Source organism: Lactuca saligna, chromosome 8 (genome assembly GCF_052625555.1).
Source record: "Lactuca saligna cultivar CGN05327 chromosome 8, ASM5262555v1, whole genome shotgun sequence".
NCBI classification, from domain to species: Eukaryota; Viridiplantae; Streptophyta; class Magnoliopsida; order Asterales; family Asteraceae; genus Lactuca; species Lactuca saligna.
The window spans coordinates 27,999,346-28,021,419 of record NC_136424.1 but is presented as its reverse complement, the minus strand read 5'-3'; the positions used below and the strand labels follow the sequence as shown (position 1 = coordinate 28,021,419).

General features: G+C 39.4%; 1 pseudogene; it reads right to left on the bottom strand.

The window, feature by feature from the left end:
• Positions 1 to 13,227: 13,227 nt before the first annotated feature.
• On the bottom strand, positions 13,228 to 15,004 carry LOC145008056 (alkane hydroxylase MAH1 pseudogene; annotated as a pseudogene).
• Between the last annotated feature and the right edge of the window lie 7,070 nt (positions 15,005 to 22,074).

The window sequence follows — 22,074 nt, the reverse complement described above, 5'->3', positions numbered from 1 at the left end:
AGTCATACCCTATGACTCACTACTCCAACTCACAAACACGAAAAGGGGAACAACCCAGGGACTCGCGACCCGACTCGCCGAGTTTGATGACGACTCGCCGAGTCTGCCTCATGCAAAAACTATTCACGCGATTTTGCTTGAATCCAGTCCATTCCATTCATAGATCTAGGTTCCTAGGGCCTGGTTTAAACGTAAAGTTTCCAACTTTACGTGTAGATAATCACCAATGAAGGTTTTTGGGCTCAAAGTGCACCAAAAGGGGTAGATCTAGGACTCCCATGCAATATGACTCCATAAAGGCAGTAGATCCAAGCTCCAGGTACTAAATCATGCCTAGATCTAAAGGCTAACAACTTATTACAACCCACAAAGAACAAACAAGCTTGGGGAATGGCTCAAGAAGGACTTTCATGAAGCTATTAGGGACTACAAGCTTGAAAACAGAGGGGAAACGAGCAATACCTCAAGGAAAACGTTGAGATGTCACAAAGATGCTTGGCCTCCTTCTCCTGTTCTTGATCTACTCTTCTTTCTCCTCAAAAACTTCAAGAACACACCAAAACACTTCAATCTCACAAGGAAAAAGGTCAAAAACGATGTTGGGAGCTCTGAGGGTGAATGGGGGCGAGCTTGGGGTGGAAATGAGGGTTTAAATAGGGTGCAAACCCTTGAAATTTAGGGTTTCATCAAACAGCGGTGACTCGCTTAGTCCAGAATATGGACTCGCCGAGTCGCCAACTTAAACGTACCCCCAGACCGCGTCCCTACTCGGCGAGTCGGACCTACAACTCGCCGAGTCCAAGGCTAAAATGACAAATACTTAGATAAATTTTACGTACCAGGAACCAGGTGCTCCAAATCTCCCCCACTTATTTTAGACTTCGTCCTCGAAGTCTGCCGCTCGATCCTGAAACAGCTCGGGGTAATGCTCCATCATTTTTTCCACTGGCTCCCAAGTCCATTCCGAACCCTTGCGGTGCTGCCATTGCACTTTCACTAGCTCCACCCTCTTGTTCCTTAGATCCTTCGACTTCCGGTCGAGGATTGCGACTGGGTGCTCAATGTAATTCAGGTTGTCATCAACCTGTATATCCTCTAATGGCACCACCGCTGAATCATCCACGAGACACTTCCGCAGTTGGGAGACATGGAAGGTGTTGTGGATCTGGCTGAGCTCGGCTAGCAGATCCAGCCTATATGCCACCTTGCCCACCCGGGCTACAACCCTGAACGGTCCAATGAATCTCGGGCCCAAGTTGCCCCGCTTCCTGAATCGAAAGGCGCCTTTCCAAGGCGACACCTTCAGGAGAACCATATCCCCGACCTGGAACTCCAGGTCTGATCGACGCTTGTCGGCATAACTCTTCTGCCGACTCTACGCAGTCTGAAGCCTGCTCTGAACCTGCTGGATTCTCTCGGTCGTCTTGAGCACCACCTCGATGCTCCCCATGACCCTCTGGCCAACTTCACCCCAGCATATCGGGGTCCTGCACCTCCGACCGTACAACATCTCGAATGGGGGACGATCAATACTCGTGTGGTAGCTGTTGTTGTACGAGAACTCAGCTAAAGGAAGATAGGTATCCCAGCTACCACCAAAATCTAACACGCATGCCCGCAACATATCTTCCAAAGTCTGGATGTTCCGCTCACTCTGACCATCCGTCTGCGGGTGAAAGGCGGTGCTAAAATGCAGACAAGTGCCCAACTCATCATGAAACCTCTTCCAAAACCTGGAAGTGAACCGCACATCTCAATCTGATATCACTGACACTGGCACCCCGTGCCACGTCACTATCTCCCTGATATAGATATCGGCCAACCTTTCGGCCGAGATACTCTCCTGAATCGGAACAAAATGGGCACTCTTGGTCAACCGATCCATGATAACCCAAATCGAATCTACTCCTCGCGCCGTTCGTGGGAGCTTAGTGATAAATTCCATCGTAATATCCTCCCATTTCCACAACGGAATATCCAATGGCTGCATCTTGCCGTGCGGTCTCTGATGCTTGGCCTTGACCAACCTGTAGGTCAAACATCGCTCGATGTACCACGCCACATCCCGCTTCATGCAGGGCCACCAATAGTCTAGGCGAAGATCCCGATACATCTTCGTCGCCCCTGGATGAATAGAGAATCGGGATTTGTGCGCCTCCTCCATCAAGATCTGGCGCACGCCTCCATGATACGGCACCCACACCCTACGGTGTAGTGTCAATAACACCCGACTATCATAATCGAAGGAGGTGACTTGTCCCACTATTCGCTCACTCTTCCGATGCTCCTCCTTCATCGCCTCCTGTTGAGCCTCCTGAATCTGCTCCAACAGGGGAGTCACTACAGTCATCCTCATGCAAACATCCCTGATTGGCGCCGCCTTGCAGCTAAGCGCATCATCTACCACATTGGCCTTCCCCAGGTGGTAAAGGATCTCGCAATCATAATCCTTCACCACGTCTAACCACCGACGCTGCCTCATGTTCAGATTCAGATGATCCCATGAGGTACCTCAAACTCTTGTGGTCTGTGTAAATGGTACAACAAACCCCGTAAAGGTAATGCCACCATATCTTGAGGGCAAAGACCACCGCCCCCAACTCTAAATCGTGCGTCGGATAGTTTGCCTCGTGAGGCTTCAGCTGCCTCGAGGCATAAGTAATGACATGCCCCCTCTGCATCAATACTACGCCTAAGCCTGAGATTGATGCATTGCAATATACCACAAAATCCTCCACGTCCTCGGGCAGGGCTAAGATCGGCGCCTCGCACAAACTCCGCCTCAGATTCTCGAATTCTGCCTGCTGCTCAGGCCCCCATCGAAAGACCATGGCTTTCCTAGTCAATCGTGTCAGGGGTACAACTATCTTGGAGAAATCCTGAATGAACCTCCGATAGTAGCCTGCTAATCCTAGGAAACTCCGAATCTCAGATGGAGACTTCAGAACCTCCCACCTCATCACGGCCTCCACCTTGGCCGGGTCTATTGAAATCCCGTTCTGGTTGACGAGGTGCCCAAGGAACTGCACCTCGCGCAACCAAAACTCACATTTGGAGAACTTGGCGTACAAGCTCTCCCTCCTCAGGGTCTCCAAAACCTCTCTCAGATGCTCCTCGTGCTACTCCTGTGTCTTGGAATAAACCAAGATGTCATCAATGAAAACTATCATAGACCGATCCAACATCGGTCTACACACGCGGTTCATGAGGTCCATGAACGCGGCAGGAGCATTGGTAAGCCCAAACGGCATCACCACGAACTCATAATGGCCATAACGCATCCGAAACGCGGTCTTCTGTATATCCTCCTCTCTAACCCTCATCTGATGATAGCCTGAACGCAAATCGATCTTGGAGAACCAAGATGCTCCCTGCAACTGATCAAAGAGGTCATCATCCTCGGGAGTGGGTAACGGTTCTTCACCGTTACCTTATTCATCTCCCGGTAATCTATACACATCCGGTGCGACCCATCCTTCTTCTTCACAAACAGGATCGAGGCTCCCCAGAGTGAACTGCTCGGAGGAATAAATCCCTTGTCTAGCAGCTCCTACAGTTGTGTAGACAACTCCTGCATCTCGGGAGGAGCCAACCGATAGGGTGCCTTGGCTATCGGAGCCGCACCAGGAACTAGATCGATTCTGAACTCTACCTAACGCTCCTGAGGTATTCCAGGAAGCTCCTCCGGGAACACATCAGCGTAGCCTCACACCACTGGAACCTCGCTCACCGTCGCCTTACCCGTCTCCCGGGTATCCATAACATATGCGACATACCCCACGCATCCCTGCTGAAGGTAGCGCCTAGCTCTCGCTGCTGAACATACTATAGGTCCACGCTGTAGCCTCTCGCCGTGGATCTCCAACTCTCCCCCACTTGGGGTCCTGACCCGCACTAGCTGTTGTGCGCAATCTATCACCGCCCCATTAGGGCTCAACCAATCCATGCCTATAATCACCTTGTTCCCCCGCAACGGTATGGGAACCAAGCCCACCAAATAGCGCTCCTCAATTAACCTTAGGACACAATCCTTGAATACTGCGGACGCTCGCACCGATCGATCATCAGTAATCTCTACCTCTAAAGGGAAATCCAACATGCCCGAGGACTTAGTACACCTCTTACTAAGCGCAAGGGAAACAAATGATCGGGTGGCACCCGAGTCGAACAACACCTGAACCGGAATACCGTTCACATGGAACGATCCTAATGCATATAAATGGAGCACATATCAATAACATAACATCATAAAATAAAGTAGAGGGAAAGAATCATACCCGTCACCACATCGGGTGCGGTGCGTGCCTCTTCTGCAGTCTGCTGAAACGCCCGACTCCTCACCACTGGAGCCTCTGCCTTGCCCTGCCAGCCATCTGTAATCCGCAAGGTAGCTGGAGCTGGTGCCTTAACCGGCGCTGGTGATCTCAACTGGGGGCAATTGGCCTTCTTGTGGCCCCTCTGGTTTCAGTGGAAACACAACAACTCAGACGTCTGTATCACAGGTGCAGGGGCGGTACAATCCCTGCTGAAATTCCCCATCTTGCTGCACTTATAGCAGCCCGACGATCCCAGTCTACATGCCCCCTCATGAGGCCTGCCGCATTTCCTGCAGCGGCTCGGTCCTGACTAGCCTTTTGGCCTACTATCTGATCCCTTGGGCTTCTTCCCCGAAGCCCCTCCTGTCTGTCCCTCCTCTGTCTTCCTCTTCTGGACGTGCTCCAGATCTATCTCTCTCTCCCTCGCCCTAGCAATCATAGAGTCCAAGGTAGGGCAAGCTGAAAAACTGACATGCTCTCGAATATCAGCTCGGAGCATGTCATGGTAGCAGGTCCTCCTCATGTCCTTATCACCCGCATACTGGGGCACTAATAATGCCCTCTCCCGGAACTTGGCGGTGATCTCCGCCACAGTCTCTGTCGTCTGTCTCATATACAAAAACTCCCTGGCCAGCTGCTGAAGCTTGACAGCCGACGCAAACTTTTCCCCGAACCTGGTCGCAAAGTCCGACCATGTCATAGCCTCGACAACCGAGGCTCCCAACGAGTCGCTCACAGACTCCCACCAATCCCTGGCTCAATCTCGTAAACACCTTGCTGCATATTTCACCTTCGACCCCTCAGGGCAGAAGCTAATCGTCTGTGCAGACTCAATGTCTGCAATCCATCGTCTGGCATCTATGGGGTCCTTCGCCCCATGAAAATCCGGCGCACCACTGCCCCGAAAGTCCTTGAAGGATAGTGTGCGGGGTCCTGACTGGCCAGATGCCATGTCGCTCCTAAATTCCCGGAGGCGATCCTCCATCATCTCCAATACCCCTTCCTTGATCGACCCGAAGATAATGGGGGTCGACTCAAGGATGCCTCTGGTGATCTCTGACGCGATGAACTCGCGTAGCCCCTCATCTACTGGCTCAGAACCTGGTCCCGAACCCGATCCCTCTCTTGTACTGCCAACTGCTGGCCTCGGGCGCAGTACCACCATTCTGAAATACAAAGAAATAACAAATGTTAGTGATACTGATACCCTTGGAGGGATCACACCCACTACAAGTTTCCTGGTCTTATCTTAGCCTTCCTCGGTTCGGGTACGGATCCTCTGCTTTCAGTAGTACGGGCCCATACTACCTTCCACATCTATCCGTACCTTCCCCAAAGATCGCCTCGACTCAACCAAGTCCCTTCCACAACCGCTGATCACTGCTAATCTTATCCTAGGCTTTCCCTATGAAACCTCTGACCCACCCATCCCATTCCTCAGCTGTTGATGGTCTCTTTGTGATGCCAATTAGCAATTACCTGAATACAATCATATGCGACGAGGCTCGGATAATCCTTCAGTAAGGGACTCATCCCTACAACGGTTAGGACTCAAACAAGAGCTACGCAATAAGGTCAAATCCAACACTCTGAGATTATTCAACCCTGATCACATGTGACTTTAACGTATCCACCTAACAGCTAACTCCCATCACTCAAAGCCCACATAGCACAAAGCAAACAGCATTTGGACATAAAGAAAACAATCTCAAGCAACTCTATCCTTGTAGAAAAAACTGATCTAGCATACAACGATAAACTCATACTATCAGGAATAACCTAAACAGGCTACCCTACTGCTATCTACTCAATTCTGGCATGCAACTTTTTCATATACTGAAGCACATAAAGCAAGCACATAAGGCATCACTCCTAGATCCTTAGTCCTATTATAGCATGCTGTTCTATAGAAACTGATAAACATATATAAACTTGTATGGGTACACTGGGGAATACTTACTTGAGCTCGGGGTCGCGCATTACACACTTCGTTCTTCCTTAGAAACCTTTACTAGCCTTTTTAGAAAACACTTTCTTTATCCAAAATCTTTTAATCCCTTGATTTAAGTTCAAACAACCCCGAAGGTGTGTCCGAATCCCTCAAACCAGGGCTCTGATAACAACTTGTAATACCCCAAAAATACGAGCCAAAAATTTCATTTTTGAAAACATATATTTAGCAAAACATTCGATTTAAAACGTTTACTGATCATAACATTTTAATCATATATCGCATGTCTGGAAAACATTTCATAAAACATAATAATGTCAGAGTACAAATCCCCAGGAAGATCTCATGATGCGGAATACGGAGCATGTGTGATGGGCCGCTACCGCGCCAACTCTTTCCCCTTCGAAGAAGAGGTACCTGAAACCAAAACTGAAAACTGTAAGCACGAAGCTTAGTAAGTTCCCCCATCATACCGCTTACCATACAATCACATATCATACATATTTCCAGGCATTTCTGGGGTGCCCGACCTACCCGGTACGACCATTCTTGGGTGCCGACCTACCCGTGTCAAGCCATTCTAGGGTGCTGACTACCCATGTCAAGCCATTCTGGGCTGCTGACTACCCTTCGGTCCTAACGACCGAACCTCGGGGACGATTTCACCCCCTACTACTACTATCACATATATCATAACATAACATATTATCAGACATATCTGGGGTACCTGAACTACCCTTCGGTCCTAGCAACCGAACTCGGGGACTAGTCCCCTCCTACTACCTCTATCGCATATAATGTAAAAAGCCAGCATGCAAACATATCATCATATACTGTCAGACATATCTGGGGTGTCTGACTACCCTTCGGTCCTAACAACCGAACTCTACTACTATCACATACAACATATCATGCTAGCATATAACATATCAGGTAGTAGTAAACCTAGATGATATCACAAAGACAATCATCTATCATACATCTCCTACTGGTGGGCCGACATTGTGGCCTTAGACCCACCGCTACTGGAAGGTAGCTCACCTCGTAGTAGCTGATGATCTGTGTGGGAATGGTCTGTCTGCTGTTACTGCTCCGGAAATCCTCCGGTTGTAATTCCCACCAAACACTTAGTCAAATACTGCTAACCGCCCTCAGGGTAAATTGTCCATTTACCCTTAACAAGTCATGAATTAAGTCATAGTCAACTGCCAGTTGACCAGACTCGTCGAGTTGGCTTGCCAACTCACCGAGTCCCTTTCTCTATACCCAAGTCCACTAGTCCTTCATCCTACTCGTCGAGTTCGCCTTCATCCGAAGAACACTCTAAGTTGTGACTAGCCGAGTTGTATGAACAACTCGTCGAGTTGTTCTTGAGACAAGAAGATTGCCATGACTCGCCGAGTGACTTCATGAGTGAGTCTGGCTTCCAACCCACTGAGTCATACCCTATGACTCACTACTCCAACTCGCAACCACGAAAAGGGGAACAACCCGGGGACTCACGACCCAACTCGCCGAGTCAGATGACGACTCGCCGAGTCTGCCTCATACAAAAACTATACACGTGATTTTGCTTGAATCCAGTCCATTCAATTCATAGATCTAGGTTCCTAGGGCCTGGTTTACACGTAAAGTTTCCAACTTTACGTGTAGATAATCACCAATGAAGGTTTTTGGGCTCAAAGTGCACCAAAAGGGGTAGATCTAGGACTCTCATGCAATATGACTCCATAAAGGCAGTAGATCCAAGCTCCAGGGAATAAATCATGCCTAGATCTAAAGGCTAACAACTTATTACAACCCACAAAGCACAAACAAGCTTGGGGAATGGCTCAAGAAGGACTTTCATGAAGCTATTAGGGACTACAAGCTTGAAAACAGAGGGGAAATGAGCTATACCTCAAGGAAAACGTTGAGATGTCACAAAGATGCTTGGCCTCCTTCTCCTCTTCTTGATCTACTCTTCTTTCTCCTCAAAAACTTCATGAACACACCAAAACACTTCAATCTCACAAGGAAAAAGGGCAAAAACGATGTTGGGAGCTCTGCGGGTGAATTGGGGCGAGCTTGGGGCGGAAATGAGGGTTTAAATAGGGTGCAAACCCTTGAAATTTAGGGTTTCATCAAACAACGGTGACTCGCCGAGTCCAGAATATGGACTCGCCGAGTCGCCAACTTAAACGTACCCCTGGACCGCGTCCCTACACGGCGAGTCGGACCTACAACTCGCCGAGTCCAAGGCTAAAATGACAAATACTTAGATAAATTTTACGTACCAGGAACCAGGTGGTACACATACAATCATAAGTACTAGTATAACAAAACTAGATAGAATACATACCTTTTTGATGTAGCTTGATTCCATGGAGCTCAAGAGCCTAGTGCTCTAAGTGTGACACCTCAAATGGTTCACACAACATTACCAACATTTGGAATAACCATGAGAAAAGATACATGGACTCTAGAAATCGGCATGCCCTCTTGTGTATACACTAGTGTCAATTTCACCAACCAATGGGGTCTTTATATAGTGTGGCTATTAGGGTTACACCATGTAACTCATGACTTTACCCATTCCTTATGCTCCATGGGTTTTAACCTCCATGGAGTATCCATGGGTCACCACATGGGTTAAACCCAACATAAGGAATCATGGATCATAAGCCCACATATATAAGAATGAATGATTTACACAATCAATCCTGATATATTAAATTAGTCTCTTTTGATCACTAAATTAATTCCAAATTAATTCTTGATCAATATTAATTAAATAATATGATTTCATATTAATATATTAGAACTTATAATATATTAATATGTCACAAATATCCTCTTCTTACAAAAGGTCTACCCAATTGTTCTGATGCCATGCAACCTAAATGGACCATGTCGGGTTGGGTCAAGTATATATCAGTTATAGTTGTGGACTTAGACACTAATCCAATAAGGAAAACACTTACCTTCAGCATTATGTCGCTTACACCACCAGTGTTGCATAATTACTTGAAATAAATCGATCACATTGTTATGGGTAGTTCCAGTGCATCTCTTGATAATGCATTGACAGACTCGACATTCTTTGATGTCATAATATTATACCGAACCACAAGGAAACACAACCTTTCCCATCTCTCATTATTGTTTTTGTCTAGCCGTGTCTAACAATCATCGTTTAGTGTACGACATAGCCTACCCAAGCATTCTTTGAAATCGGATTCTCGGTAAGCCTTTGCAGCCTACGAAAACAAAATCTATGTTCTCTCTTGCTTGCCGATCTTCGCTCTTATATTCATCAACAAATGGCGACAACAAAGTCCATGATATGCATTCGGGAACACAACTTGAATGGCCATTTCAATTAAATTGGCTTTATCTGGTATGATACCCAAAGATGGCATGTCCTAATACATTCTTTGAGTCCTGATGAAAACCAAATCCATGACTCTCCATTTTCAATTTTCCCAACACGAAACGAAATAGGGAGGACTTGGTTATTACCATCCCTGTATATTGCTCGGAACATGGTGCCCAAGTATTTCCCTTTTAAGGTGTGTGCCATCAATAACAATAATAGGACACAAACATCTTTGAAACGGTCGAACCTAAAAAGTAATTAATAATCTAATTAAAATGAATGCATGTGTATGGACGTTAAATATAAAGAAGTATGTATATAAAATATACGGAAAATATATTACCGCGCAACTAATAGCCATGAAAAAGTATTTAAATTTGTTTCCATCACTGGTCTTTATATGTGTAACCTTTAATGGATTTTTCTACTCCAAGTTGTAACAATACAACGGTAGTATTAGAAAGCTTTATGCAGAGGTCCCTCTCAATAGATTTAGAGCATACATTTTAGCATTACATGCATGACAGTATGAAATATGTATACAAAGGTGGTCATTTAAAGTTCGTTGTATCTGTTTCCCCTGCAACATATTTTTTGTACTATCAGCTAATATGCCCTTCAAGAAGTGACCCAATACATTTTTGTTGGCTTGTCAGTAATGGGGATGTAGTTGTGTGTTTGAGCAACTGTGTTTCTCCGATAGTTTAACCATTTGAAATGTATCTGTAGTGTTATGTTTTGTTTCCCTAATCTTCCAGTCACAGTTATCCATATAGCAAATAGCTTCAAACCTGTCTTTTGTAGATTTTTTTCACTTTATATTGGAAGCATTCACTAACACTTTTCAATCATAAATTAAGCTTAAGTGCTTCTTTGTTTTTGAAGAGTTGGTATAACGTCATATAGGAATTATAGTTTTGGCGCTTTTACGATTTTGTTGAGCTAATTCGGGAAGTGGTAAAGGTTCAGGCATACCTCAATGAATGAGTTGTGCTTCTTCATAATTGAAAAAATAAAAAGGAAACTTTCCTACTGTGCTTTTCGAAGTTGTAAGGGATCATTTTCCTCTTCTCCATCTTCATAATCATCTCCATCAAATTCAGTGTCTCTAAAAATGTTCAACTTGCTCTACATGTGGAATTATATTATCATCATCAAGCATCATCATTAGTTTTGTCTCATCATTCGCATATTCATTAATATCAACACTAAGGTCAGCATGAATAACAACCTTACCTTTAGACCTATAATCACCCCATGTATAGGGTCATTGTAAGAAGGAACATGTTTGGTTGCCATAGGTAATAAATTATAAATTTGGTTACTTCAACACTGGAAGAATCATTTTCCAGAATGATTTTCCCTAGGAAATCGATTAGTACCACTTTCCATAACATTTTTAACACTATGTTTGGATGCATAGTAGTAAGAAAACTAAGAAAATATCTAACATCACTATTGTCAAGAGTCTGCATAACTATATTTGATCCAGGATATTGAAAAGATAAATGGATTTGACTAGTGTGTAACTTGGATTTGGAAGTAACCCATGTAACTAACCCAATGAAGTTGATATCATTGCTTATATATACACCAAAACATGTGTAATCCGAAGCAAGTTACTACATACATTCGTCGATATGTTATCATTGCCCTCCACTAGAAACTGAAACTTGAAAAACAAAAACCCGTATACGTAATCATTCTGGAACGTTTATGGAAAGTACCGAACACTCAAATATATTAAAAACAAAAATTTATTGCACATTTGGAACAAAGATATTTTAAAAAATAATAATAAATAAATAAAATTAATTTTTTTTAAAAAAAAAAAAACCTAATTCTAGCTCTCTAGAGTATACGGTCGTTACGTCCGGAAGGTACGGAGTGTTCCAGACCTCATCCTTACCAACCGGCACCCACTCCAGAACAAAATCATAAATACTCCAAAATATCGTATTCCAAGTCGCAACTCCGAAACAAAACTATATACTCCGGATTATGGTATTCCAGACTATGTGGTCATTTTTCCAAAAAAGAATTTTTGATTATTTTTATTAAAATGGTTGTTTATAAGAGTTAGATTACTAAATTTCCTATAATATTAGTACTTCAACCCCATTAACAACTAAAGAGTTAACGAATCAAGCACTTGATTTTTAACCAAAGTACACAAGGAAATCAGTCATTAATAGGGATGAGCATATGGACCGGGGAATCGGTCGGAACCGGTACCGGAACCGGAACCGAAACCTGATAGAACCGGTCGGGCCGGGACCGAGACGTTCTTTTATGGTTTTTTGGAACCGGGAACCGGTAGGAACCGGAACCGATATAACCGGAACCGGTAGAACCGTCAAAAACCGGTAGAACCGGCAAAAACCCGAACCGTATGATGCTATTTTTCGAGGACCGGTTCCAACATTTGAAGACACGACAAGAACCAGTAGGATCCGGGAACCGGTAGAATCGTCGGGCCGGTTCGGTTCTTGATTTTGGCCGAAGCCGGTTCCCAGTTCCAACCGGTTCGATCCTTTTGCTCATCCCTAGTCATTAAGCATTAAACATTAATTGTATTTCTAACATAAATTCTTATAATCAGATTGAAGTTAATCTCATTATTTCCTAATTTTCTGTTAGCTTCTAATACTCAGGGAAACTCTATATCATTTATGATAAGAAGAAAAAACACAAACCTTTTATTTAGAAAAAAACGAAAACTAACATAAGAAGAAGGTTAAGGGTAAAATTGTCAATTTTTTTTTTCCCTAAAAAAAGAAAGAAAAAAAATAGACGAAAAGAACTTATGAATAAGGTTTTCCATTAATTAAAAAGCTAAAAAAAACAAAAAAGAAAAAAAGAAAAAAAAAAGAAAAAAAAAAAGAAAAAAAACCGCTAAAAGCTACTACTTGAATGGTCTCTATGGTTTGGGATAATTTGTATGTTTGGTCTTTAACTTTTTTTTCCAATTTGGAAAGTCTTATATTGTTTGTTTTTGTTATGCGTTTCGTCTCTACTGGACGTTGGGTCCACGTCTTAATTAAAAAGACTATTATTTAAATAGTAAAAAATTATGGGGTATGTAAGTTAAGGTGAGGGGTGGGGTTGGGGATGTGTCTTAGTGTTTATTTAAATAAATTAAAAAATTAATAGAAAAATAGTTTTTTTTTTAGGTAAGACAGGGACCAAACATGTAACCAAAACAAACAGTAGAGATCTTCCGAATTAAAAAAATAAGTTAGGAATTAACCCAACACGCACATTACTTAAACCATAGGGATCATTCTTCTAATTTACTCTTTTTCAAATAAGCTAAAAGTTAATAGATCCCAAAAATCTCTAAAAACTTCATGTCAAAAACATCCTAAAAATAATTTGTTGTATTGATTGCTCAAATGTCAAGTCTGATCAATGTAATCATTTGTAAGTTTACTTGGTTAGCATGTTTGATTTTTGTATAAGAAACTTAAGTTTAAATTTTGGCAATAAGTTCATTTCTGTTAACCTAATATAAATCTTTTTCTTGCAGGGCTTTTTTTTTGTTATCGCCCTAGGCGTAAAAAAAAAATTTAGACCAAGCCTCTTGTCTGAGTTTCTTTCCCTCTCTTACCATTTACAAATGCATAAGTGCAATGCTTAAATAGTATTCCCTAATTAATGAAACCATGTTAATTGCAACTGTGAGATCCCCATCTATTTATGCAAACCGCTGGTACATACATGTCCCAAAGCTATTATTTAGAGAGTAGAACCATAAACTTACACACACAAACGACAAACAACAAACCAATTGATCACTCACTTTTTTACTTCACTTCTTTTAGTTAACGTAACTTTCAAACCGTTCTTCATCTTCAGTATAATGGAGTTACTTGGAACCACGAGGTGTCCTTCCACAAGATCGACATGGTAATGGTATATGATTGTGGCTGCGACTATCTTCAGCTGAGTGAAACTCATGTTCTTACCTAAGCAGCTTCTTGGCCCAGCATTAAATGCAGGAAACATGTAAGATGGTTGACGTATAATTCTTCCATCCACTGAAATCCACCTTTCGGGCTTAAATTCCATGCAATCGCTCCCCCATATGGATTTCATCCTTCCCATGCTATAATAAGATAGGATAATTATGGTTTTCCGATCAACTTGATGGCCGCTTGGAAGGATATCCGGTTGTAATGGAGTTTTGTGTTGATAAGGAACAGGAGGGAATAACCTTAAGGCTTCCGATAATGCACCATGAAGATAAATTAGTTTGTCAAACTCGATTGCACGAAAATCTTTCTCACCCATCTCCTTCTCTAGTTCTCTGTGAAGCTCTTCCTGGATCTTATCTTCCACCATAGGATTTTTGGCAAGAAGATAAAAGAACCAAGAGAGGGCGCTGCTGGTGGTATCTCTTCCTGCAACCAACAGATTCAGTAAGGCGTCCCTCAAAAACTTGTTAGGGTTCCCAGTACTTCCACCTTGATCTTTATACTCTCTCAGGAGAGCTGTAGATAATTTGAAATTTTCATCTTTGAATTCACATTTCAGTTTATTTAACTCGTCTTGTTTTTGGGCTACGATTGTGTATATAAATTCATCAAGGATTTTCCATGCATCACTCAACTTCTTCTCATTCCCTATTCTAAGTAGTTGTTGCAACTTCCGTACGTTTCGAGGCATGATATACCTCCAAAACATCACTTCTGCCATTTCTGATAAAGCCTTCTCGCATGGAATGTAAGCAAAATCGAGAGACATGCTTTTAGGGTCGTGATCGAAAAGCAATTTGCATATGGTATCAAAAGAGAACCTCTCAAATACATCCTGTAAATCAATCTCCACCTCTTGCATGGAAAGATATTCTAGTACAGGCAATAACCCACTTTCCACCTTGTTCCATATTACATCTTCTAAGAGACTACCAAAACAAGGGGACTTCAGGAGAAGCATGATTGTTCGACGATGGAAATGCCATAAGTCTCCATCAGTATTAGAGAATCCATCTCCAAGGATATCAAAGATCTTACGAAATCTATGGCCTCGTGGATAGTTAGAGAAGTTCTTGCTCAATATGTGATGAACGTCTGAAGGATTTGTGGTGCAGAGCTTATTCGTGTTGGTTGTCAATGGGCTTTTGAACACGAACGTACCATCATTACATGCCATAATATCGGTGGCGTAATCATGGAGTCGGTGGGCATTAACAATGGTAGCCGGTAATGAACCAAGAAGTGGCCAATTAATAGGGATGACAGAATTCTTTTGTCGAGATATATGTAGAACTATAAGGAAGGAAATAAAAATGGATAAAAGAAAGAGAATAAACAGGTATACAAGGAAGCCCATGGAAAGAAACGAGAGGAAGGATCTATGTTTGAAGAGAAGAGGTTTTAGCCAAATCGTGGTATATAAAGGGTATCGGGTATCCTATAGGTTGTACGTACAAATGCCCCGTTTTAGGAAAACAAGTTTCTCCATATGAAAAATAGACAAATAAATTAGATTAGCTTTTTCACTAAAACTAATTTTAATTCATCAATTTAAAAACTTAAAAACTCGAACTTTTCCAACTTATTTATGGGGATCTACAATTTTATTTATATTATTCTATTATTGTTTGTATAATTTGTCTGCTTTATTAATAAAAAATTAAGAGGCCCACCATTATTATTGAAAAAACTTGTACAAAATACATATTATTAAAAAAAAAAAAAAAAAAGAAAGATTGAACAAGTTGTTAGCTTGTATATTACGTTAGCGCATTGTATTAGGGTTTGTTTGTTTTTTTTGTGAAGAGCTGTGTAACCACTTTTGTCTGCGTTGCGCAGACAACGCGCAGATATATGCCCTCGCAGAGTGTTTATTTTTTGAAAGTGCGCAAATCAAAAAAGGTCTGCGCGAGGTCTTTCTGGCGCAGACATGAGTGCTGTCTTCAAAGGTCTTCAGACCTCATTTTAACCCAAAAAAAAAAAGACCATCCGTTTTTTTTTTCTTTCTCTTTTTGCTGAAAATGCATTTTTAATTTTTATGACATGAAATTAAGTTTAAAAAATTAATTTATTTCAACAGCTACAGACGTTAAAAACAAACAGTGTTCTTATTGCATGCTGCAGACATTTGGTCCACCTCTTCTGCTGCAGAGACTTGCAGATATGGTCTGCAGATTGCAGACATTTTGGCTTCAAAAAAACAAACAACACCTTAGTTTTCGACCATGCCCATCTCGATATGTATATATGTGTTGTATATGTTCATTTTTGAAATAATAGGAATATAGACATTAATTATATCATGGTATTAAAGCAAATTTGATCTAATTTTCTTTTTCATCTCCTAAAATCTCTATTTACCATCTTTGACCCTCCTCTCCATCCACAGCTCCATCTATTGCCGTTGTATATCTCTGCTCCCACTTTCTTTCATTTCTCTTATTTGTACTTTAAATTAGGGGTCTTGATCACTTATAATTTTTGGATTTCAACTAGTTCGAGTTTTCTTTTTAATAATAATAACCACTATCCAACCTTTAATGCATTTCAGGTATTTGGATCAGATAAATCAGGTTGGATATATTCGTGTATACCCAAAATTACCAACAAATGTTTTGATATGTTTTACCTATAAATTTAATTTAGTTTTTTTAGAAGAACATGTTTTTTATATTAATTTGACCCCATATAAGGTGCAAATGGATTCCAGAGAAACTCATTTGCTAAAAGAAACAACCATGATCACTAATCAATAATGAGCTAAAAAAACCCACTATCGTCTAGGGTCGTACCAATAGGATGGGCAGTTTGGGTGACGGCGCAGGCCTTTAAACTTTTAAAGACCCAACTTTAAATTTCTTATTATGTTAGAACAAAAAAAAATATGATAAATCGATTTTGAGCCAAAACAGAAAGAATTTTGAGCCAAAACAAAAAGAATTTTGAGCCAAAACAAAATCAAGAGAGAAGACTAAAGGACATTCAATTCTTCCGGAATAATCATCACATTGGGTCCCTTACTACAATCAATCGAAATGCTCGATTAATCAATTACGATTTTATCAACGACAACAAAATAATCCACTCATAATAAATCGATTGTGATTTTTTCATATAGCCTTATGATTTCTCTTCTCAGATTTTTTATTTCAATCTTTCTTAATACATCGATTTCGATAATTTGATTTCATGCATCCTTCAAAAGAAATTGATCTTGTATTCGTGTTAATCTGAGGCAATCTCAATTATTATGGTTTCTGATTTCTGCTTAGTGTTAATCTAATTTCAGCTTTGTGTAAATTATGAGATTTCGTTATTGTTCTTCATTTCTTTTATGTTAGTTTTCTGATAAAAAAAAAAGAAGCTAAATTCTATGTTTTCTTTCTGATTTTCGATAGATAACGTGAAACTTCGACATTATAAATTTAATATAAAATCCTTGTTGTTGAAGTCTAAAAAATGATTCAAAAATTAATGATTCAATATCACAAATTAACATCTAGATATTCTTGTTTTCTTTAATTGTTCTTTCTCATTAGCAATATTTTATAAGTTTAAAATATTAACATGTTGCTTAAAAAACAGTTATATGATAGTGAAAAAAAAAACAACGAACAGTTAATATGTCTTTAAAACAAACAGTTAATACTATCTTTAAAATGATTTAAGGATAAATTTATCTCATTTAAAAAAATCACTCTCATTTACGGAAAAAAATTACTGTAAAGACTTCATTTTATCTAGTTATTTATTTATTTTTGGTCACGGGCCTTAAATCGGTTTGAAGCAGGTGTGTTGCCGAAGGGGGAAAAATCCACAGATTGATCTCAGGATTTGAATTGTCCAAATCCTCTAACGGTTATGATAATTCTTACATGTGAGTCAAGGGATTGACTAAAAACACACTCGGTTTTACCATATAGACACCCTAATTGAATTTTGAAATATTTTTATTATTTTAAATTGCATTATTTTTCGAAAAAACTTATTATAAATAGTTAATTATAGATTGCATTTCTATAAAATAAGTGTTTAGGGATTCTTATTATTAGAGCACCTGTGAGTAAAAAACCATGCTTGTGTGGCAAAAGTCAAAGCAAAGTTCAAACCACATGAAGGTACGTGACAATTTAGGACTATCAAATATGTACCATGAAGAACCAACCAATATGTTACCAACCGAACCAAAAAAGTTGGTTACCAATATATTTGGTAGCCAATATGTTTGGTTGGTAGTACCGTACCAATTCAGTAAACTTGGTACGGTAATGGTATTAAATTTTAAATACCGCGGTATTACCGTACTAACCACTTCATATATATATATATATATATATATATATATATATATATATATATATATATATATATATATATATATATATATATATATATATATATATATATATATATATATATCGTATTTTTAAATATCAAGTGTTTACTGTTTATGATTTTGAAAAGTATGATATTAAACATTAGATTTAGTCAATAGTTATTACCACATTAGATTAAAAAACTGAAAAGTTACTTATTAATTTTTTTTTAATAACTAGAATAGTTAATTTACTAATTTATATTACTAGAACAGAAAAGTGTCCCGTAACGTTACTAGTCTTTAACTTATACAATTGAAAGTTAGAACAAAGTTGGTAATATACCATTACCAATTTGTACCAACCAAACTTGTTGGTAGCCAAACAAGTTGGTACCAAGTATAGTTGGTACGATACTGGTAGCAAAAAGTTTATACCAACTATAGTTGGTATGGTACACGATTTGAGTAAAAATCAACTGATACAGTACCATGTTCAACCCTCCGTGACATGCATTATAATCGAAACGAAAGTTAAAAGTAACTCTTTATATTATCATGTCAATGTTGCATTTAAAAGAAAAAAGATAATTAAAAGGAGAATAAACAGCTAACAATCTAGCGTAGATGCATGCATAAGGTGTACTATCAAAATGAAAAAGCTGTATACAAAAGGAAAAGTTGCACGAGTTGTCAAGGTCAAGTATAAATACACGACATTCAACTCTCAAATCTCACAATTCACATCCTCTTGTAGGAACGAAGGATTGTTTATTTTATTTTTTAGGAATAAGACTAATTAAGGTAATTAATTTTTCGGTTTTGTTTATATGTAGGTAATTTTGTTTTTTTTTTTTTTTGTAGACATCTAGATAACAAACTTTTTGAAACTGTTCACATATGATCATTATGACCTGCTGTAGCAAGTTACATCCGGCTACAGTAGGTCATAATGGTTACATGTGAACACTTTCAACAAGTTCGTTACCTAGATGTGTACAAAAAAAAATAGTTACCGAAATATGAACAAAACCAAAAGTAAGAGTAAATTACACGAATGATCCCTGTGGTTTGGGGGAATTTATGCGTTTGGTCCCTAACTTATTTTTTTAATTCGGATGGTATTTACTGTTTTGTTTTGTTGCGTTTGGTCCATGTATTACCTAAAAAGACTAGTGTGTCCTTATTAATTTAATTTTTTTTAATTAATTTTTTATTTATGTATTTTTTATATGTTTAAAAAAACTAATAGACCTCACATATCTGTATCTCCTCACCATCCCATCTTTCATCATCTTCAACTTCTATTTCTTTTTCATCTTTAATGACAACGAAGTCTTCACCATCTATTCTTTTTCGGTCCTTAACTCCAGCGAACCAACACCACAACCCAATAAAGTGAAGAGACAGTGGATCATGGTGTTTGTTCGCCAGAGTTGAAGGGCCAAAAAAAAGAATGGTGAATACTTTCATGTCACTAAAGATTGAAAGAAAATAGAGGTTGAAGAGGATGCGAGATGAGATGGTGACCGGTGGGACCCAAATTAAAATTTTCAAATGTGGTTTCAGGTTTATAGTGAGGAGATATAGATATGTATGGTCTATTAATTTTTTTAAACATATTAAAAAACATAAATAAGAAAATTAATTAAAAAATAAATTAATAAGGGCATAATAGTCTTTTTAGGTAAGATAGAGACTAAGCGCGCAACAAAAATAAACAATAAGGACCATCCGAGTTAAAAAAAAAAAAAAAGTTAGGGACCAAATGCACAAATTCCCCCAAACCATATCATTCATGTAATTTACTCTTACTTTTGGTTTTGTTCATATTTAGGTAACTATTTTTTTTTTTGTACACATGTAGGTAATGAACTTGATGAAACTGTTCATATATAACCATTATGACCTGCTGTAGCTGGATGTAACCTGCTACAGCAGGTCATAATGATCAAATGTGAACAGTTCCAAAAAGTTTATTACCTAGATGTGTACAAAAAAAAGATAGTTACCTATATGTGAACAACCCGAAAAGTTAATTACATTAACAAGTCTTATTCCCATTTTTTTCCTTCACATACGTGATTACCCAACATAGAAGAAATAGAGGGTATTACCTAATGTGTATTATTTAAATAAAAAAATCACATATTCAATTAACTATCACATTAATCGAATACCCAATTTTTCAAACCCTAAATCCTATTTATCGGACATTACCCGAATTTAAAATGGTTCGGTCGGTTTAATGGAGTAGTAATTATTTTCGAGAGACCTTCTAATATCTCAATCAGAAGTTACCGAGAGATGTACTTCCCACTTAGGCCTAGAGGTATACTTTGTCATTTTATAATTTGTAGCTTATGTTGCAATGTGGTGGTGTTGATGTGAACATCATCCTTAGACCGGAGGGAGTGGGTAGGTAGTACCCACGGTTTGCCACCTCAGCTTGCAACACACCATCATTTGTATGGTTTGAATTGTGCTCCCCATTTCTACGACTCCTTACTACCGCACATTTTGTTGGTGATTTTAGTGTCACCAGGTCGTTTAAAGTAACTGGAACTAACATGTGAGCTAAGGGGCTTCATGATTTGTACTCTAATACATGTATGAGGGGTGTGCGGAGTGCACACATGTATAAGATCGAGTCAGAAGCCGATTCGACGACTAGTCGGGGGTCCGGGGGCAGCCCCTGCGGGTCCGGGGTTTCCAAAGGGGCAGCGCTCCTTTGGCGGGGTCTAGGGGTAGCGAATCTAGCGGGATCCAAGGGGCAGAGTCCCTAGTTGGGGTCCCGCTGCCAGGTCAGCAGGCGGGGTTGAGGGGCAGAGCCCCTGCGGGGTTTGGGGTAGCGCCCCTAAACCTCACCGAATTTTGCATGTGGGAACATAATGGAAAACTCAATTTCTTAAGGGTAATTATGGTAAAACTAACGAAACTCGTTAGTTTTTGGTAACCCTAATCCGGATTAATATTACTTGCTTCCAAAGCAACTAATGACAACCCAACCCTAATGAAACCCTAATCGTGTTTAGTATATAATCAACTCTTTCTTTCCAGAAGTGGGAGGTTCTTTAGCTCTCGGTTTTCATCACACATTCACAGAACCCTTTAGCATATTAGCTTACACATTCACAGAAACGTAAGTGTCCGCTTGGATTATCCTAGGATGAATTTCTTGTAACCCAGGCATAGAGTAGAAATATCAGTTCGGAAAGTGATATCACGATCCAAGCTGGTATCCAGATTTCCACCGCAAACCCTAATATTCCCAACAATATTCTCTCTTTATAATCTCTCTTGCTAGATTATTTCTCATACTTGGGCTCGTTTAAACATTTTTTTGGGTTACAAAACCCATAAATGAGACAAACCAAGGAATATTTATTTTGTTGTTTTAATTTTTTTTAATTTATATTATTCCTAGCATATTGAACAAAAGATATACTTATATTTGTTCAAGTGATGAAACAAATGAGTTGTAGGATTTTTTATTTTTTAATTTTTAGGAATTTTTTTAGTGTAAGTTTTATTTTTAATTAATGAGTTTGATTTTTTATTAATGAAATAATATGTTTTTAATTAAAACTAAAGTTTTTAGGCTGGAGGGAGTGGGGTCACCGAAACCGCATTCCCTTCACCGCCACATAAGCATCATGTGATATTTTACCACACAAATGTGGTTTATTGTCACACCAAGAGAGTGGTGCCACACTTTTATTTTTTTTATTTTTTTTAACTATTTTAATTTAATAAAAACTTCTTTTTTAAAATAAAAATACATAATTTTAAAAAGATAATATTTCATTAATTAAAAATACAAATACCATACATTGCTTAACTTTTAAAAAACCTAAAAATTTAGAAAAGCATATTAGAAACATAAAGCCTACAACTTATTAAAAAAAACACACACCAAAAAAATTGGAGGTGAAAAAATACGGAAGCATACTGCCATAGTGGTATTATGGAGGTGAAAAAATCGGTTGATCAAATGAAAGTATTGGGGTTGTGGTGTTTCTAACGGGTATTTTTCCTTTGCTGAGCATTTTGGAAGAAGACATTTTAAAAAAAAAAAATTGGAGGAAAAGAGATTAAAAGTGTAAAGATTTTGGTTGAATGTTATGTAAAAAATTGTAAGTATATATATATATATA